General features: G+C 43.6%; 1 protein-coding gene across 2 annotated transcripts in view; it reads left to right on the top strand.

The window, feature by feature from the left end:
• The window catches only part of MARCHF3 (membrane associated ring-CH-type finger 3), a 141,132-nt gene that overhangs the window by 105,852 nt on the left and 14,222 nt on the right, over positions 1-21,058 (top strand). The window lies entirely within an intron of this gene.

Here is a 21,058-nt window from a genome sequence, read left to right as displayed (position 1 = left end):
ATCTTGCTATATTCCTGTGTGACCTGGTTTTTCCCCCGTATATACTGAGGAGCCAGCACAGTGAACAGAACTTCACCAACCTTAGAAACGTGAGTTCTGTTACCACACATGGCACTAATGAAATTGGAGAGAGGATTCATATCTGTTGGAAGCAGCTTTTGGTCAGTGGAGAACAGGACTTCTATGACCTGCCTAGGTTCCTCTGATCTTCTTGGCTTCTTTTTCTTCTCCCCTCACAGTAGTATGTGGCTTTTCTTTGGGCAAAATGCAGATTTTTGGCACTGTTAGTCTTGACTCTTTTGTTGGCTTTGTATCTATCTCCTTTATCTTGCAGAAGAGGTGGGCTGCAGGCTAAAATCTGCAGCTTCCTCTTCATTTTCCTCTTATCACAAAGTACACAGATCCCATTTGTAGACATAAACTTAAAGCTTGGCTTTTTAAATATTTGGGCAGTTATTGTCGAACCTCCTTCATTATTTCACACTTCAGGCTGGGCTCTTTTTAGCTCATGGAACAATAATCCTGGAGCGGAGTTATAAGGTCAGCTGTATACTTTGTAATTGTGAGGAAATGGAACCAAGAGAATGAACATTCAGATGCAAGGCTTTGCATGATGTTTTGATCTTCCCTTTTGGATAAAGAGGCATATTTTTCTTTAGCCCTGGCAGGAGAGATTAGATTTTTCTCATTTCTTTTTCCTGTTAAAAGACCACAGAGCTACAGATAAGAATTGTATGAGCAATATAAAAGCGACTTTTTCCCTGGAGGCTCTAGAAGTTTTAACCAAGTAGTAGAAAATGAATTTCCTGTTTTCACAATATCAGTTATAAAAATGTAAAGTAAGCGACATTGTGAAATAAGCCTTTGGAAGGTGCATGTTTTGGGGCTTCATTGCAACAATAACAACAACAAAAACCCTTTTGAAATGTGTGCCAAATACTCTGCATGCTTTATTTACTGCTGCAAAAGAGCAGAGGCATTTAACCTTCAATAGTAAATCTTTGTACAATGTACCAATTGCAATTCGCTAGCCAAAAAGTTATTAAAGGCACTTTTATTGCTTGTTCTTCACATGTTCGGATGCATCAGACCCATGTTTAGTTTGGGTCTGTTCTCCCTCCCCACCCCAGCTCCAGATGTGGCTGGTCCACCCATGAGGCCATCTGAGGCAGTTGACTTAGGCAGTAGATTGGTGTGGATGCACTTGCCCCGTCCACTAACCTCCATTGTTTCTCCAGCTTCCTGCTTCCCAGATTTAAAAAGGAAGAGGCGAACAAAGAAGAGTTGTTAAAGAGAAGAGAGCAGGAGGCTAAAGTGGTATTTGGTGCGCCTCATTTGATACCATGAGGTTGGGCGCCGGCTAAGGGCCCATGGGCATCAGAGAGGCCATTTCACTATGCTGAGCCCTTGAATGGCAATGTGTTTCAGTGCAATGCCTTTGCAATGCCTGCATCGAGTGTAGCATCCAGCTGCAATGCTGCCATGACCAAGGGGCTTTTTCACTTACCTTGGCAGCAGCACTGGCCTTCAGCAGGGTCCGGGGGGCTCACAGTTCCCTTTGAGGGCCTCCCTGATGCTTTAAACAGCACTCCTCTCTGATTGGAACCCACTTCAGGTTTTCAGTCCTATTTCGCCCAATTTTGATTCAGTTTTTGGCCCTATTTTGAGCTGCTACCCTTCAAGTATGAAAGTAGCAGCATATCTAAAGGGCCCTCTGATTATTAGTACTCCAGAGTGAGTTACTTTTGAACTATATAAAGTTTATAAAGTGTTTCCCAAAGTGTCAGTAGCAAGCCTATGTATAGTGGGTCACAAGTTGGACCCTTCCGCCCCCTTTGCATCTGTTTGGCTCTAAATCTGAGCCATTCTGGAAGTCACTTCCGGTTTTTGAATGTAATGTCCATGGGGGTTGTGGTGCCAAAAGTTTGGAAACCACTCAGTGTCGTACCTGGGGGTGGGGGTCAGGGGGCATATGCCCAGGGGTATCACCTGAGGTTGCTACAATTCCCTCCCCCTGTCACCCAGTTTTTGGTTTTTTTAAAAAAGGTCTTTTGAGGCCTCCAGAAGGCCTAAAAACATCACTTCCAGTTTTTGCTCCGTGGGGAGTGGGACAACATGGGGGGGGCTGTCATTTTGTGGTACAGGGGTCAGGATCTCAATTTGAACCACTGCTTATATATAAATTTGGGTGAGCTTTTACTTGTTAATTTCTTAAATTATTGTTTTCAGTAGTCAACTGTGAACATAAATGAAAAGTTTGCTCTGGGTTACTTGTTAAGCTACTACTGTGTTATTTTAACCAAGATTTATTGTATCTCTTTCTGATTTATAAGTACTATAGATGTTTGCTTGCTTGCTTTGTCACAGTTTTTATACACTGCCTTTCTTGTATTCTTAAGGTGATTTATATAGGTAGACTGACCATAAAGCCCATTTGTAAGGGAAATGCTATAAGCTAGTAAAACATACAGTTAGCAGTGCTGATTGAAGTGGTCCTCAATTCATACTGTGGAGCATCAGAGCCCTGTAGAGTTTTGGACCAGGACTGTACTTTTGGATTGGGAAGGTGTAATTTTGTGCATCTTTTACTTGGTATCTAAAAAGTTGGTACCATCTTTTTAGGAAGAAAAGCATCTTCAAGCATGAAAGGATTCAGATGAGCTTGCTTGGTAATTGAAAGCTTTCTGAAGCCTTCCACCAAAATATGAATATAATCTGACTATTTTCATTATACAACTCTGTACTATCTTCCTGCCTGTCCTTTGAGATTCATTTTGTGCATCCCACCCACCCACTGTTCAGTGATGCAGGAGGTTGGTATCCTGTTACTGAAACAGAAGGCCAGATGCTCTTTGACACAGTTCACAAAGAGATCACTGTCAAGGCTAGAAGGAAAAGGATTTTAGGCATGTAATCAACAAGACGAAATGGCCCATTGGCTTTAAGAGCTAAAGGAGACCAGAGCAGGGCAATTGAACCACAGAGGGGATAACTTCATTACACTCTCCTGCAGTTGTTAAAGGCTGTGCTGAAAGATTTATCTTTTTCTTTTAAAAACTCATTTCAGAGATAAAAAAAATATGTTAGCACCGAGAGACATTGGAACAGAATAAAAATTACAATGCCCAACAAGAGTAAACAGCTTGAAAAGCTGAATTTGCTCCACTGTGTGTATGAAAACCAACTAGGCTTGAGTAGGCAGCAGTAATAAGGCAGATGGCAGCCCAATTTCTGAGCTTACATGGCAGTTAAAAGAGCTGCAAGACCTATGCTTGGCGTATATATTTCAATATTTACATTGCATAAAAGGACAATTGAATGAAGTAAACCTTGTTTAAAGATGCTCTGCTGAAGACAGAATATATATAAAGTAAGCAGGAAGTTTCTATGGTCAGTGATTGCCAAGTGTCTCTATGGCCTCTTGACCTGTGACTAGCCAAGACAGCAAAGAGATCCTGTGGCTTTCCACAAGGGCAAGTTCCACAGTTAGCTCTTTTTTTAAAAGACAAACTATAATGTAACATTATTTATCCACATGATCAAGAAAAGGTTTTCATAAATGATGCTGAAATCACTTTTTGCCTCTGTTATACAACTTTATGAATACTGTTGATGGAAAAAGCAATACATCAGCAAAGAACAAATAAAGTTTCCATCAATGTTGCTACTCAAAAGCCACCATTTTTTGCCACAATTGTGTCATTCTGCCAGCTTTCTTGGCAAACTGTGGTGCAATTCTAGGTATATCTACTCAGAAGTAAGTCCCACTGAGTTCATTGGGACTTACTACCAATAGGATTGCAGCCCAACAACCTAATCCTGACCAACTTTCCAGCACCAATGCAGCCCCGTGGTAAGGGAACAAACATTCCCTTATCTTGGGGAGGCCTCTGTGATTGCCCTCCACCGCAGAATGCAGCACTCACCTTGTTATTGATTCAGCTGTGCCAACAAGTTGCTGGAAAGTTGGTTAGGATTGGACTGTGGGTTTCCATTCCCTGATATGAGTAAGTTTAAGTACATGTAACTGAAACAACTGCCTGTTCTAGGTTACCCTTACTTCACTTGCTGTGCCTTTGTTCTCTTCCTTTTGTCAATGTCTAGATTTTGAGCCCCTCAGGGCAGAGTCCTGTCTCTTAACTGTGTAAAATGCCATGTGCATGGATAGCACTTCATACACAATGAGAATAATTCAAAATGAAATGAGGGCATCTGTATGTAAAATTACAGTCCTTAGAAAAGATTCTCTGTCAATCAAATGACTGAGTGCATCCTTCTTTTTGGTTCTTTTTAACAAACATTTTTTTCAAAGATTAGTTATAGGCATGCCCTGGTATCTACAGGGGGTTCCATTCTGGAACCTCCGTGGATAATCGAAACTGCAGATATCAGGAAATGCACCCCTGCATTAAAAACATCACTTCTGGTTTCACGGAGAAACCAAAAGTCACTTTTTTTTTAAACTTTAAGGCTCCGTTTGAGCCTGCCAGAGGCTGTGGACAGACATGTATCGCCTCTGCTGCGCTCTGCTGGGAAGCTCTACTTCTGTTGCTTCCAGAGGGGATGTGTGCGAACCTGATAAGTGAATCCCCCTGTATTGGCCGCCATACTTTCCCTGAAGAAATTTAAGATCTGGATTGTTGTCCTGATGGAGATGTGGATCTACCACAAAAATATTCTGCCACTGATACTTCAGGAACAGAACACCAACTCTCTAGTTCAGTGATTTTCAATCTTTTTCATCTCATGGCACACTGAAAAGGCACTAAAATTTTCAGGGCGCACGACTAGTTTTGTGGCAATTGACAAGGCACACACTGTGGTGCTTGTGAGGGGCCTGCATCCCCAATGGCCCTACTAATAAATTATCCTCCCCCAAACACCCGCGGACACCTGCAGTCCATTTGTGGCACACCAATGTGCTACGGCACACCAGTTGAAAATCGCTGCTCTAAGTCATTCTTAATTACTCATAACACACATAGAGCAAGAGTGATGATTGCTGCCTTGGGGCTCCGTTTGACCTTAACTTGAGTCTGCGTAATTCACAGAATGTTTGTAAGTTTAATTTGGCTTTTTGAGTTGCACTAGAAGACAAATGGGAGGCATAGGCAAAGTGACACAGTAACAATATGGATCTCTAACAAGAGCTCTGCAATAACCATGCCACTCTAGTCTATCTTTCCTTAAGCAGAAAATTTAGGATTGACCAGTCCATGCCCCCACCCCAGCCCACTCAGTCACCATGGATTTGCAGTATCTACATTACTGCCCATCACAGTTGCTTATCAAAATGAGAATTTCCGAGCCCGCATGATTGCCCCATAGCAGCTGGCAGCAAGTGCACCCTCCATGGGGGTTTATTAATAATACAGCTGGGAAGTAGTCAGTGCCAGGTCCTGGCAGGAGCAACCATCTTAACTAGGATTTAAAGGGAATGACCAATAACTGGCCAAGCCATTTGGCAACCCTAACTACTGAGCTAGATGGATGAATTAATAGGACTCAGTACAAGGTTAGCTTCCTATGTTCTTGTGAAGGGATTAGAGTGAAGCATGTGAATATTTTCTCAAGGTGCCTCAGCACAAAGAGAAGTGGCGGTGAAATTCAGGGCTGTCTTCTCGTATGCCAGCAATAGGTGGCGTAAATGTTTTCGCAACCTTTTAAAATGTGTCTTCCTAAAGTGTGATTTCTGCTTATGCCCAAAGCAATAATTCAGAAGATGGTTTTCTATGATGATTCTGAAATATTCTGTTTACTATACAAGCCGCCTAAAAATAAATGAACTAAAAGCAGATAATGGAAAACCTGCTTAAGACAGCTTTCCAGTAATGGAGGCACAATATCCTGTACTGCAAGGAACTTCATAAGCTTTGCAGATATGACAAAGTGACTCTCCACAATTTCCAGTACCAGATAATTAAAGCTGCTTTCAAGCTCATGTTCTTGGGATGTACAATTAACTAGAAACTTACTGTGTCTTATATCAGTTGAATGAAGGTAAGTGCAAACACAACAAACCGCTGTCTGTAGTTTTCTCCGCTGCTTGTTAGATAACAGGATTATGGGCTATTCAGTGGTACTGCAATAACAATGCCTACTGTAAATGACATCTATATAGGGCAGCTTGGAGTTTGGGGAACTCCTTGGGAGTTTGGGAACTGGGGTACATCTTGGTTGGGGGAGGGGTAAAGGAAGCAGCACAATCCCTAGGATCGCGCCGCTGCTGAGGACAAAGGGGGGTGCAGAGCCTCTGCAGGGCTCCCCAAGCCTCAGAATGATAAGAAACGCTATCAAAAACCACTTCTGGTTTCATAATTGCAAAACCAGAAGTGGTTTCCAATAGCTTTTTCTTTTACAGTTCTGAGGTTTGGGGAGCCCTGCAGAGGTTTGGGGAGGCCAGCACTTCTAACTGCAAGTAAAAACACCCCCTTTGTCTCTGGCAGTGGCATGATCCTAGGGATCGCATCGCTGCCTTCCTCTGCCCTTTAAGGGGCCAGAAACAGTTCTCACGCTGGAGTGTCGCAACACTCCAGCTGAGAACTTAAGATATAGGAGGGAAAGCGGCAGATCACTACTTCAGAGCCTGTTTCACAGCTACTTCAAGGGAAGGTATAGTAAGGATGTTTATAAAGATAGTGTAATCTGGAATGTAAGGTGCAGGGTACCAAGGGACAAAACCTTAGAGTACATTATGTAGGGACCAAAGCCCAGCTGTCAGCCTACTCAGAGACTGTCAACCTCCTTTATGAATTTTTAGGAGATGTTGCCTCCATATGTCCAAACTTCTTTTCCCAACCATGAGGACTAGAACTTCTTTTTAAATGACTCCTCTTCTGTTTTTATTTGCTAGTTTATAAGTTTTACATTATAAAGTGTACTTTAAAAAAAGTATAAAAATACACACTATGTTAGGCACTTTAACAGTCAGTGTCATTCTGTGTTTTGTCTGCCAGGGACAGGGGGGTTGTTTTTTACTTATTTGTGCTAAGAACATGTGTCTAATTCTTTCTCCACCTTAGTCAAGTTCTTGGTCCTCAGATACGTGCGTCTTCCTATCTTTAAATCCAAAACTACTTTTTATTAATTTTTTAAAAGCATAATAATAAAGTATGGCCATGTTTATTCTAATAGTCCAGGCTCAAATGGTGGACAAGATACCTTGGTCTTGGTATTAATTTTGACCAGGCTCCAAATATGTGAAGAAATATACAGGTTGTGCCTTGTTATCCGCTGGGGTTCTGTTCTGGAACCCCCAGTGGATTAAAAAAAAATCAGTAGGTACCAAATCAGTGGGAAAATAGCTTTAAAGACCCACTTCCAGGTTTCTTGCTCCTCCTTTGTTGCCCCAGAATGTATTGGTATAGATGCTTTAACACATTCAGCCACTAGATAGGGTGAATAATGGAATCTAATGGAATGAAATTATGGCTGAATGCAGTAAAGCAGTAGTTCCCAACATTTTTTCACTTGTGTACCCCTTGGCAGCCCTATTTCCATAAATTGTATCCCTCATATTGGCAAAATATTTGTAATTAATATAGTTTCTGTTATTTCAAATTTACGTTTTCAACTATTGGTCCATATCTGATAATACACAAATCAATGACCAGAAATTAGCAGTTGCTGAAGCTTTCACTGCCAGCTAGTTGCCTTCCTTGCCAGCCCTGCAAGGCATTCTAATACAGACCTGCCTTTTCCCACCATTATTCAATTCTTTTTCAAGTACCTCTAAAGGTCCTGGCAAGTACCCCTGGGGGTACACATATGCCAGGTTGGGAACCACTGCGGTATAGCATCTATACGAATGCATTCTGGGATGACAATGGAGGAGCAAGAAAATCAGAAGTAGGTCTTTAAAGCTATCCTTAATCCTGAGAAGCTTGCAACCAGTGCAGTTTAACAGCACAAAGGTAGGAAATGTGATTTGGGGACTTCTTTTTCCCTTGTTACAAGGTATTTAAAGATGGACCCTGGTATCAGAGGTGAGTCAAATCAGTGGATGCCCAGTGGATAATGAGGCACAACCCGTATGTATCAAGGGGAATCCCTCATGCAGCTGAAGACTTGTTTGGTGTGTTGATCTCAGCAGTTTTCCCTGCCAAAGAGACAAGCTAGATGACAGTTTACTCTTCAGCAATGGAAACAGCTGCAGGAAAAAAAATGACTGAAAAAGCTCTCTCTTAAGCATTTAGGGTGCAATCCTAACCAACTTTCCAGCACTGGCATAACTGTGCCAATGGGGCAGGTACTGCACCGCACCCTGCAGTTGGGGGGCAGTCATGGAGGCCTCCTCAAGGTAAGGCAACATTTGCTTCCTTACTTTGGAGTTGCACTGCCCTTATCTCAGTGCTGGAAGTTGGTTAGGATTATGGCCTTAGTTCTCTCCAGCGTTCATACATATTTTTGACTGGTTTTTTTTTTTTACTATTGCTTTTATTTATAACCTTTCTCTGCTGATGTAACCTAGATAACATTAAAGGATCTTATTCAACTTGTATTCACACAATGACTATTCAGCATGGAACTACAGATTCTTGCCCAGATTCAGAAGTGGACTGACACAAAATAATACACACAGAGATTTTGAAGAGGCTACAGAATGTTGGTGGAAGATGGCCACATTCACTGACACCTGTGAGTCTTGGTATTGCAGAAGAGCTCCATGCTTCTTGGGTGTACAGTCCATTGTACACCCATTCCTTTATGTTGTTTTCTTTGTTTCAAAAGCATTTCTTAAGATCCTACATTAGTGATTTCATGGAAAGATGTTATAAAGTTGTTTTAGCTGAAAATCCATGCATGCAAAATGCTAACAAATATATTTTGCGGGTTATTACAAAGCATAATATTATCATCATGTAGCAATCCAGGGACATCAACACTGCAGTCAGCTATATTGTCAATCAAACAAATGCTTGATTTACTTGTTAATGGACAGTAGACTTGTATGAAATGAAATCACTCTGTTGTATAGTTGAGACTGAAGCCTCCCTGAAAACATAGTCAAATTCTATCCCCAAGGTTAAAGAAAGTGTTTCAAGAGCAACCATCTAGTAGAGCAATGACATAGTGAATGCAAATCCTGCTTCTGCTTAAATCAAGGTTTTTGTTTTAAGCTATTTCTGCCAAATGTTGCATATACGCAACAGGGACCAAATGTGTATACCTGTGAGTCAGGCAAAAATGGGTTTTAATCTGCTTGTTGATGATGAATTCCACTAGGAACATTTTTTTCGCAGCGTGCTTAAAATAAAGTCAGGTGTATGCCAATGAGGCTAAAACTGGAGCTGCTCTTTTTTATGGAAGCCCAATAACTTGGTTGTTCGCAGTGTGTGAATTGAGAATCTTTCCAAATGCCCAGGCTATATGTGTGCATTTGGCACAGAAACCAATGGCAAAAGATGTAGAATCCTGACCAGCTAGTACAGTAGAAAATGGCTAGCCTTCATTATATGATTCTGAAAACAAATGGGGCTTTTGGGGATCTGAGCTGAATGAGAACTTCAGCTATGCTTGAAATATAACCTGATGTTTAGTGTTACACAGCCAAGATGCCACAGTGCTATAAAATTTCCAACCTACCTACCATGCACTTCTGTGCCCATTTCTCTTGAGCCTAACTCTCTTTCATTGTGCTCTCATTCATGTACTCTCTTTCCATGATGCATATCCGCTGAACTCTACTGTACCTCAGCCTTTTTGAACGAAAGATTGCCAGCTTGCATGACCCAGATTTTGGACAGTTCCTGCTCTGTGTGTTCTGTACTTTAGGAGCAGGTACTCCCAGATCCTTCAGTCTTGTTTCACGTTTGCAAAACGTAGTCTCTGTTTAGAATTATCTCAGTTTAAGATAAAGCCCCTATTGGTACCAGAAGTGGAGTTTTTGTAATACCATGTTGTGACCTTTAAAATACATTGCTGCTCTTGCTGCTGGTGCTCACCAACTCAAGGGTCCTATTTAAGATTCCCTTCTTATCTGATAGTGTGTGTTTGCTGCTGTAAATGGTCCAAGGGCCCAATACTTGTCGAATAAAATTTTGCAACAATCTAGTCAACAAAGGGCACAATCCTAACCCCTTATGTCAGTGCTTTCCAGCACTAGCATAGCGGTGCCAATGGGGCTTGTGCTATGTCCTGCAGTTAGGGGGCATTCACGGAGGCCTCCTCAAAGTAAAGGAATGTTTGTTCCCTTACCTCAGAGCTGCATTGCCCTGATGTCAGTGCTGGAAAGCACTGGCGTAAGTGGTTATCATTGGCATCCTTCAATCTATGGAGACTATGGTATCGTGCCCTGAAAAGTGGTTCTGGAACAGCGTTTAGTGTGGCTGAAGAGGCCAATTCAGGAGTGAAAATCCCTTCCACACTGGGAGCAAATGTAGTCTGTCCCTGGTGTGTCCAATCTATGGAGACTATGGTATCGTGCCCTGAAAAGTGGTTCTGGAACAGCGTTCTAGAACAGCATTTAGTGTGGCTGAAGAGGCCAATTCAGGAATGAGAATCCCTTTCACACTGGGAGCAAATGCATTCTGTCCCTGGTGTGTCTCCCTGGCTAGAGGCCTTCCTTCTTTGCCTCTTTGCCTCAATCTGTTGGGCAAGTGCCTCTTCAAACTGGGAGAGACCATGCTGCACAGCCTGCCTCCAAGCGGGATGCTCAGAGGCCAAGGTTTCCATCTGTTGAGGTCCATTCCTAAGGCCTTCAGATCCCTCTTGCAGATGTCCTTATATCGCATCTGTGGGCTACCTGTAGGGTGCTTTCCCTGCACGAGTTCTCCATAGAGGAGATCCTTTGGGATCCGGCCATTGCCCATTCTCATGACATAACCAAGGCAATGCAGGCGTCTCTGTTTCAGCAGTGCATACATGCTAGGGATTCCAGCATGTTCCAGGACTGTGTTGTTTGGAACTTTGTCCTGCCAGGTGATAATGAGGATGTGTCGGAGGCAGCGCATGTGGAAAGCATTCAGTTTCCTCTCCTGTTGTGAGCGAAAAGTCCATGACTCGCTGCAGTACAGAAGTGTACTCAAGACGCAGGCTCTGTAGACCTGGATCTTGGTATGTTCCATCAGGTTCTTGTTGGACCAGACTCTCTTTGCGAGTCTGGAAAATGTGGCAGCTGCCTTACCGATGTGTTTGTTTAGCTCGTATTGAGGGAAAGAGTGTTGGAGATCGTTGAGCCAAGGTACACAAAGTCATGGACAACCTCCAGTTCATGTGCAGAGATTGTAATGCAGGGAGGTGAGTCCACATCCTGAACCATGACCTGTGTTTTCTTCAGGGTGATTGTCACTCCAAAGTCTTGGCAGACCTTGCGATCCATAAGCTGCTGAAGATCATTGGCAGAGTGGGCATTGGCAGCTGCATTGTCGGCAAAGAAGAAGTCACGCAGACATTTCAGCTGGACTTTGGACTTTGCTCTCAGTCTGGAGAGGCTGAAGAGCTTTCCGTCTGATCTGGTTTGGACATAGATGCCTTCTGTTGCAGCTCCAAAGGCTGCTTCAGCAGGACAGTGAAGAAAATCCCAAACAAGGTCAGAGCAAGAACCAGCCCTGCTTCACTCATTGAGGAGAAGAGGAGAGCTCAAGCAGCATACAAAGCCTGTTCCAGTGAGCGCAACTTGCAGGTCCTCCAAGCTGCTCGCAGCAAAGTCCAGCAGACTGCCAGGAGATGTGCTAATGACTACTGGCTCCAACTCTGTTCCCAGATACAGATAGCAGCTGATACCGGCAACATCAAGGGGATGTATGGTGGTATCAAACAGGCCCTAGGTCCAACACAGAAGACAATTGCCCCTCTAAAGTCTGCCACAGGCGAGATCATCCAGGCCTGGGAGCAGCAGATGGAACGCTGGGTGCATCACTACTCTGAGCTGTATTCCAGAGAAAACGTAGTTACCAAAGAAGTGCTAAACAACATTGAGTGCCTGCCCGTGTTGGAGGAGCTTAACAGTGAACCAACCCTAGAAGAACTTCACGTGGCCCTGGACTCCCTTGCCTCTGGCAAGGCACCTGGGAAAGACAGCATCCCTGCTGAGGTCCTAAAGTGCTGCAAAGAGATCATTGCCATTGAGCTGCAGGAAATCCTCTGTCTTTGCAGGAGAGAAGGTGGAGTACCACAGGACATGAGGGATGCAAACATCGTCACACTGTACAAGAACAAAGGCGACAGGGGTGACTGCAATAACTATCCACTGCAATAACTATCCACTGCAATAACTATCCACTATTGCAGGGGTGACTGCAATAACTACCGCGACATCTCGCGGATGCTGTTTGCAAAACAGGAAAGCTGTTTGCCCGAGTTGTACTAAAGCGGCTCCAGGTACTTGCCGAGAGCATCTATCCAGAATTGCAGTGCGGATTCCGAGCCAACAGGTCCACATATATGGTATTCTCCCTTAGACAGCTGCAGGAGAAATGCAGAGAACAACGACAGCCACTCTTTATAGCCTTCATAGATCTCACGAAGGCTTTTGACCTGGTCAGCAGGGACGGCCTCTTCAAGATTCTCCCCAAGATTGTATGTCCACCCAGGCTCCTCAGCATCATAAGGGGTTAGGATTGCGCCCAAAGTCATTTAGCTGTGTGCTTCTATACAAACCTGCTAATTCCTTTAGACTATACTGAGTTTCAGTCATGAGATTTACAGTCAGATCCTGTGCCTGTTTCCTTGGATATTGCACTGACACTCGAAAGACGTGATCATGACTTAAGGCTGCATTCTTGTGAATGCTTTCCTGGGAGTGAGCAGCCTCAGTAGAATTTACTTAAAGTAAACATGTTGAAGTTCAAGCTGTAAATTTTATCCTAAAAATAGCTGGAAGCAAGCTTTATTAAAATAATATTTATATATAAATATTTATAAAAAGACATTGATATCGCACTTCTTACGTGTTCAGAGTGCTTTGCGTATACAGTAGTATCTTGATGTCATCCTTACAACAACTCTGTAAGGAGTATTATGTCATTACTGCATCTGAGGAACGGAGGCCAAGAGATTGTGGCTTGTCTAAGACTGCTTGCTGAGTTCTTGGCAGAGGCAAGATTTGAAACTGAGAATTTCTGATTTGCAACTCAAAGCCCAGTACTATCCTTCCACCTCTCTTGCTGGTGCAGCTGCTCCAAAAATGGGAGTGCTCTATCCAGCAGGGATGGGGGGTGACTCAGGAGACTTCAGGTGCAAAGGGGGGTTTAAATCCAACTCTGTAAGCCTCCTGTTCCACAGTGGGCCTCCTTGGACCTATGCAGGTGGCTTTGCTGACACAAGTCCGAGAAGAGAAAGGGAGGCTGCAGAAAAAGAAATAGGATCCATTGTGCACCATGACCACCAGATTCGTCACTCCTGTAGCCTCCTCACCACTGCCTTACCTACTTCAATGGGTGGATGACAATCCATTGGTGAACTGGGAGACTGCTGCCTTACTCTGTGCCCTTCATCAGCAGTCATTTTGTGATGGCAGAACTTGCTACCACTGTTGCAAAACGTAGTGCGCAACCTCCCAGTACAATAGGATTGGGCTCTCCGTCTCTTAGCTCCTATACTAAACCACTTCAGATCAACAAACTCCCAGATAAATATTATTAGGACAGGGAATTCAGTGGCTTAAGAGCTGCGCTTCTAACTGTGGATTGCATCTATTGCTACCTAATAGATAGTTGCTGAATTTAAAATTACCCAGGGAGTTAAATCATTGAGTGCTGGAAATTGCACTTAGATCTTCACACTAGTTTGAATATGTGCACAGTCTCACAAAATTGACTATATGCTAATTGCTCATCCAAAAAAGGTCAAGGGTTCCATTTAATCCAGCTAAGGCAAATTATTGCTTGACATTTGCTTCTGCTCTGAAAAGAAGCTGTATAAAAATGACCATCTTTCCTTTAGATTGTTCAGAGTTCATTCCTGTTGGCTACAGTAACTGCACAGGAGCAGAGGCATCGCTGGGGGGGCAGTGCACTAAGTTTTGCAGAGAGCCTCCCTGCAGCATGCAAGTGACTTCTCCCCCTCCCCTCGGGAGCCATTTGCCTCCGTCTCCCCCACCCCCGCCCACATGGCTCCAAAGGGGAGGGGAGGACCTGCTTGCATGCTGCAGGAAGTGAATGGCTCCCAAGGGGAGGGGGAGGAGCCACTGCAGGGAGGCTCTCTGAAAATCTTAGTGCACCGCCCCCCAGCGATGCCCCTACAAAGGAATGAATGGGTCCACTTCCTCTGTACAGAGCAGGAAAGATTTAAGACTCCAAACATACTGTGCTGTGCACATCACTGAAAACACCTGGGCTTGTGCAAATGAAGGCCTGCTGCAGTAAATTGGATCAGTCAATATCAAATCAATGAGCATTTGTTTCAAAATCCAAACTGCATTTCAAAAATGAGATGATTAGATCTTAAGGAATAAAAAGATATAAGAAACCATACATCTGTCTAATCACCATGATTTAATCATTGTGGTATGTCCTGAACACTGGTGACATCCCATACCGTAAAATGCATGGGTAGACTGTACTACAAATTTGCTGTGGGGATGAAAGAACCACGCCATCCCCTGCGTGCCCCTTAACCCCAGAGTAAAGGCCACGTAGAGCAGGTCAGCTAGCAAAGATGAATCCTATTTTAAACCACTCAAATCCAGAAATGCATTTCTGCAGGGTGATGTGGAAACTTGACTCTAGGTTCTAGTGTTTTGGAGAAAACCAGGAACAGGTAATAATAGTCCATTAATAATTAACAATTGTCTTTGTTCTCAGATCTTAGAGAACTGCTGCTTGTGCTTTGTTCCCAACAGTTATCTGCTTTCTGACTTACCCCACTAACTTTTTCTGTAACTGTAGTTATTTTTGCATATGGCCATTTCTGCTTTTGCACCAACGACATTTAGTTTCAGAAGGTAGTCATTTACAGCCTGCTAGCATCTACCACATCAAACAGCCAGCTCAGCGCTTCGTGGGGCTTCTGCTTCCATGAAAGGATCTGCTGGCTTGACTTTTTCAAGTCTAAAGTAGGTTGACAATGCACTTTTCTAAAACAAAGCCTGGGAAAGTAACTTGGAACAGAAACATACCTCGGAAAAAGGGTGTATGCTATATTAGGATGTGAACATTTCTCCATTGTTTGACTTTTTTTTAAAAGAAAGTCCAGGAAGGACACAAAATTGTGAAACTGCAGTGGGGGGAGGGCCTTAGGGCTTTAACTCCACTGTATTTTGATCCTGAGTCTGTCCCCCTGTGTGCTATTTTAATTCGGAAAATACTATTTTAGGGGTACATGTGTATTTTAATTTTTCTTTTGAGAATCAAGTAAGGTGTGATACTAAACATGTGGTATGATACTTAAGGCACAATCCTAACCTGGTCTGCTCAGAAGTAAGTCCTATTTTGTTCAGTGGGGCTTACTCTCCGGAAAGTGTGGTTAGGATTGCAGCCAGGCAGCCCAATCCTGAGCTGCCCGCAGTGCCCAGGTCCAGCAGCTCCATGGCAGGCTCCCGCCAACGGGCTACCACAGGAGGCTCCTCGGGAGAAGAAGACGTTCGCTCCGCAGATCCGCCTCTCCCCCTCCCCTGATACGCCTCCCCAATGCCCCCAGCCATGCCTCTCCCCTCCCCGGAATGGCTCCCCCATGCCCCCAGCCACACCCCCACCTCCCATTCTCCCAGGAGACCGCCGAGCTGTGGAACCTGGGCACCCACCGTGCACCAGTCCAGCTCTGGCTGATGCTGGGCTAGCTCCAGTGGGAGCCCGGTGGTAAGCCCCGCAAACGTGCCTTACGGCACATTTGCGACTGAGGTCCGCAGTGTAGAGCTGCGCCGTGGACCTCAGGATCGGACTCTAAATCTGTCAGTTTTTGGTTTTGCTTAGGAAATAGTGCCAGAGATGGAAATTAAATGGGCCAAAACCTAATAGGATTTAGGGCTTTGGTTCTCTGCCCATGTGGTGGTTCTAGTCCTAATCATACATTCCGACCCCACTCCAGCACTATTTTAAATGGGAAAAACTTACATTGAAATTCCAGATTTCAGGAAAATGTATTGAGTCACAACAGTGGCAGTGGACTTGTTGTTAGAAAAGACCTTACCCATGACCATGTTTGGGTCTTTGTCAAACAACTGTGAAAGTTTCACACTTTGAAACAGAAAAGTATGCTTAGTATTACCCTGCCCACCATTTTTCCCTTGTAACTTACTGCTACCTTTCCTCATAATGTGGCCCATACATATCTAGAACTCTGGCAGTGGAGAGTATCTGCAGGGAGGAATTAGAAGCCCCTGCTATGCATGAATTTGAGCACCCAGTTCTTTGGACACTGTCTGCAAAGAACTGTGGAAGCCAACCCTGAAGAGCTGGATGAAGAGGATTTGCTGTGTGGATACAGTGCAAGGTCTTCCGGTTTTGCACTCTGTGTGCTTTCTCATCTGAGTCTGAATTGGAGACACCGTCATTCCATCTTCAAGTTTTTTGTGCAAACACAGGGATAGAAGCCTGCTTCTCTGAAGCAAAAAGTGTTCGTGTATAACAGGATAAGTTGGCCATGGCTGTTTCCAATCCTGCTTTAATAAAAGAGAATGGGGAAAGAGGGGTCAATAGAGGCAGATTCATATCTTTGGGGTTTGTGCATACAGAAGTTCCCAGAAGACTAAGCTTTGTAGTGTGCACCTGCAGCTCTCACCACAATCAATAAGAAGTGCAGGTGCTCATTATCTAATTCGGTAGGTCACCCTTTAAGCAAATACTCTCCCTCCAACACTTTGACAGTCACCTTTTCAGAGGAAAGCTACTTCCCCTTGACACTGTGCACTTTTCAGTTCCTCTTGGTCGTCTTACGGTTTCTCATTACAAGGATTCATGGAAATTGAACAAGGTGTAGGTTGCAATCAATCATGTGTAGAAGCAAGCAACCCAATGGTAATCGGGGACTGTCTGCAACCACACTCCATCCAGCTGCTACCCTCAGCGGTATTTTCGAAGTCAATGAGATAAATCCACAAAACAGAACCCTTCAACCTTGCATAAAACACTCAAAATCTGGGAAAAGAGTTCTGTTTGAATGAAACACAATCTGCTCCTTTGTGAGGTGGGGAGTGTATGTGTGAGCGAAATGTCTTCTTCTCCACTGCCTTGCCAAAATGTTTAGCTGACCTTGAGATGACTGCAGTAAGTGATGCACCAGGCAATCAAAATGCTTGCTGCCCAATCCTATCCCCCAACTGCACTGCCAGAACTCATGTTCTAGCTGCGCAGCATCATTTATGGTGCCCTTTTGCATGCTGCTGGGCAGTGGTCACACAGTGAGCAGCTGGCTCTTCGGGATCTCCTGGCACCAGTAAGTTGGTGCAGGGGGTGGGTTGTGGGCAGAGAGGGGGAGGTGGGGACTGAGGCTTTTGAAAAGCATGTTGGCAGAGGGCAGGAGGCAGAATTTATGCCAATAGTGTCACTGATATCCTGTGCACCCCCACCTGACCTCACCATGCCTCCTTGGACTCACTCAGACTTGCCAGCCAAAGAGCTGGTGCAGATCTGAATAGATCCATAATGCAGCAGGGGGCTTTCCCTGAGGAGTCCTTCTGATCTTCTCCCACCATTGGATGCAGCCGTTACCTCCATTAGCACTAATAGGCTTGGGGTATTAGTCACCTTTTTTATTCCGAACTCTGGAAGGACTTGGCATTTCTTAAAACCTTTTTATTCTGAAGTTTTTGGAAACAGCATCCAGTTAGTATTCAAAAATAATATTGGTATGCTGGTATACCCCTACTAATCATTACTTGAGGATTGCAAGATCAAGTGGGGATAGCTGTATATGTGCTTATGAGCCTGTGAGCTCAGAAAAGGTTGCAATCAGCCACATCGTAACTGCAGCAAATCCCTCTTCAGTTTTGAACTATCAGTGGTCTAATGCCACCGAGAGAGTGTTCGGTTTCCTGGTGTTGTCCCCAAAATGCATTTGCTTTTCAGTGCAGTCACTTCACCCATTCAGCTGTAAGCTGTGCGCAGCAATCAACGGTGCAGTGATTAAGTGATGTGCATGCATACGTGCGTATTGAAATGGCACTTCCATTCTTTCAGGAGGCAGCCGTGAGTCAAAAGAGGAAAATAGCATGTCTGGATAAAAGCAAATGGACCTAGCACTGAATTAGGATTTGCAGCTGCTAGACATCCAAGGCATTTTCAGATGTGAGGTTTACATCTGCTTTTCCTTGAATTGGTCTATGAGGTGAATGTAAGGGCTGAGACTGTACATTCAATTTATCATCTGCGCTGCATCCTGTAGTAGTGATATTCACATATGGCATGGATTTGCTTTTGCGCTTATGTGGAAACCTGATCAATGGAGAACAAATTAAATTGTGCCATGCTTGTTGCTGTGCATTTCAAGGTTATGCCAAGCACAGTGCTGGCTGAATTGTTATGGTTAAACTACATTTACAGCGCAAGCCTATGCCTGCCTTCTTAGAAGTAAGGCCCTTTCAGTTCAGTAGTGCTTACACTCAAGCAGGTGTGTTTGACTGCAGTCTAATCCTAATTAAAGGGGTGTGTGTGTGTGTGTGTGTGTGTGATTTTACCAGTTGTGTTATTTGATAACATTGGAACATACTGAGGCAGGAGAGGTAAACTTTATGTGTAGCAAATACCATTGGGATTGTGTGAATATGAAATTCATTATTTCAAGCTCAAGCCTGCATTTTGCATTCTCTAACTTATGTCAGCAGTACACAATGTGTGACTACTGGTTTATGCAACATACTACAGGTCCAACCTTGTTATACACAGATTTTTTTATACACGGATTTGACTCAACACAAATGGCCACTGCAAATGAAAAGGAACGTGCTGATCCCTGGAGAAGGGGAAAAACGCATCCCTTTAAAATCACAGTTTACAAAACTCCTTTTCTTACTGTTGTAGAGAGATGGTCATACAAGCAATTACAAGTATAACCTAATTATCCATGGATTTTTCACCCATTTGAAAAATCCGTGGATTTTTCCATCTCAACATGATGAGAAGGGCCCTTTAAATTAAAGGAAAACAGCTGTTTAACAATCTATCATTCTCTCTCCAGGTACTTAGAACCCTCCCTTCCCCTGAGCCTGTGAAAGGAAGATAATCATTTTTCTCTGGTTGAAGGGAGGAGCCGCTGGCTTGGAGTGAAGTCTTTCTAAGCACCTGGAGAGTGACTGACTCTTAATGACTATCTTACATCACACATTCTAGGTCAGCAATTTCCAGTCTTTCTACTGTGAGCCAGTTCATCTGGGTGATTATCCTGGTGGTGCTGGCGAGGTCCCAGAGGCTTCTTCTGGGTAACACTAGGGAGTGATCTACTCTACAGGCCTCTGCAAGCCTCAGAATGGCTTGCAGAAGCCTCTGAAGACTTCCAGTTTTCAGAAGCAAACCAGAAGTTGGCTTCCAAAACCCAGAAGTAGCTTTCAGTGGCTTCTGCAGGCCATTCAGAGACTTGCAGAGGCCTGTGGAGTGAGTCACTGGCCTGGTGAGACCCAAAATAGGCCTTGGAGGCCTTCCCATGACTCCAGTTTGGAGCCAAACAGAGGTGAGGGTGGATAGGACGTTCCAGGTTGCAGTCTACCTGGCATGGGCTTGCAACCCACCATTGAGTCACAACCCATAGTTTGGGAAATCCTTTTCTAGGTTATGAAGCATTACCTGCATGGATTAATTTTTGGGATGCTTTTACATATTAGTAAGATTTTTGCAGGTACCACTGATAGTTCACTGTTAAGAACTAGGTGTAGAACAGCGTGATACCAACCAGCCTTCCTAAGGGCATTTCAGGTTATAGAAAGTGCACAGACACATTAAATAAAATTTCTTTTAAATAAATCACAGACTGTCAGAGCATTTCTGCTGAAAATTGATGATGTTGGTCGTATTTTCATACCTAAATGGTGCAATCATGTTAGAATTGAAACAGAGAATCATGGCTACGATTAACATTTAGGCAAAGATAACCCAGTATCCCCACAAATGAAATGCAGACTTGTGTAAAGAGGACATGAATTGCATACAAGAAATTTGTCCAAATGTTGGATTGTATTTTTAAGAAGGTTAGGATTTCTAAGTTTCCTTGAAATTAATGGATTTAAATTGGTCTTTACTAATGTGCCTCATCTAGAAGCTCTCTTTCTCCCCCTCTATCTACTGAATCATTCACTGTCTGTTGCATATGTTGGCATTTTTATAATATAATGAAATGAGATTTAAAGTGATGAAGTGTGAAGAATGCATGGGTGCAACATTGCACAAAATAAGGCAGATGCTAGGATGCTCCTGAATAGTCATACACAGTCTTATTTTCCCATCTGTAACCACAATAAATGGGTCTCGGCTACACAGGCGATTCTCCTGATTAAGCATCTGGCCTAGCTGCCAGCCTCTAATAATGAATAGACATGTATATAGTAGCTTGAAATCACTTTGCCTCTTCTGACAGTAATCCTTTTAAAAGACACATTTGTCTGGGTAGTTTTTACAATAGTGTGCATGGATCGGTTTTAAGCTGACCATTTCATATAGCCATCTTCTCACTCAGAAGTTAACAAGGGCTTTTGGTTTTGAAACACAGAATGAAGCAAATTTAACTACTGGATAATCTGAAATTTATCAAACCATAGACCGAATGGTCTCCTTGACCTAGATCAGCACCTACCAACTGACCAGAATAATGGAAAACATGTATTTATGATACAGATATTTTGCACATTCACTGGTTAAGTGCCTTTAATAACTGAGGGCCCGATCCTATCCAATTTTCCAGTGCTGGTGCAGCTATGCCAATGGGACACGCACTACATCCTTTGGTGGGGAGGCAGTCACAGAGGCATCCTCAAGGTATGGGAACATTTGTTCTCATACCTTGGGGCTGAATTGTGGCTGCACCGGTGCTGGAAAATTGGATAGGATAGGACTCTGACAGCCCAATCCTATCCAAACTTTCGTGGGAGTAAACCACATTGATTCTAACGGGACTTTCTTCTGAGTAGACATGCATAGGATTGGGCTCAAAGTCGTTTTGACCTTGAACTTGCATAATTTCCTACTATTGTCAG

This window comes from Tiliqua scincoides, chromosome 2, assembly GCF_035046505.1.
Source record: "Tiliqua scincoides isolate rTilSci1 chromosome 2, rTilSci1.hap2, whole genome shotgun sequence".
NCBI classification, from domain to species: domain Eukaryota; kingdom Metazoa; phylum Chordata; class Lepidosauria; order Squamata; family Scincidae; genus Tiliqua; species Tiliqua scincoides.
The sequence above is the reverse complement of the archived record's forward strand: the minus strand, read 5'-3'. Positions and strand labels throughout refer to the sequence as shown.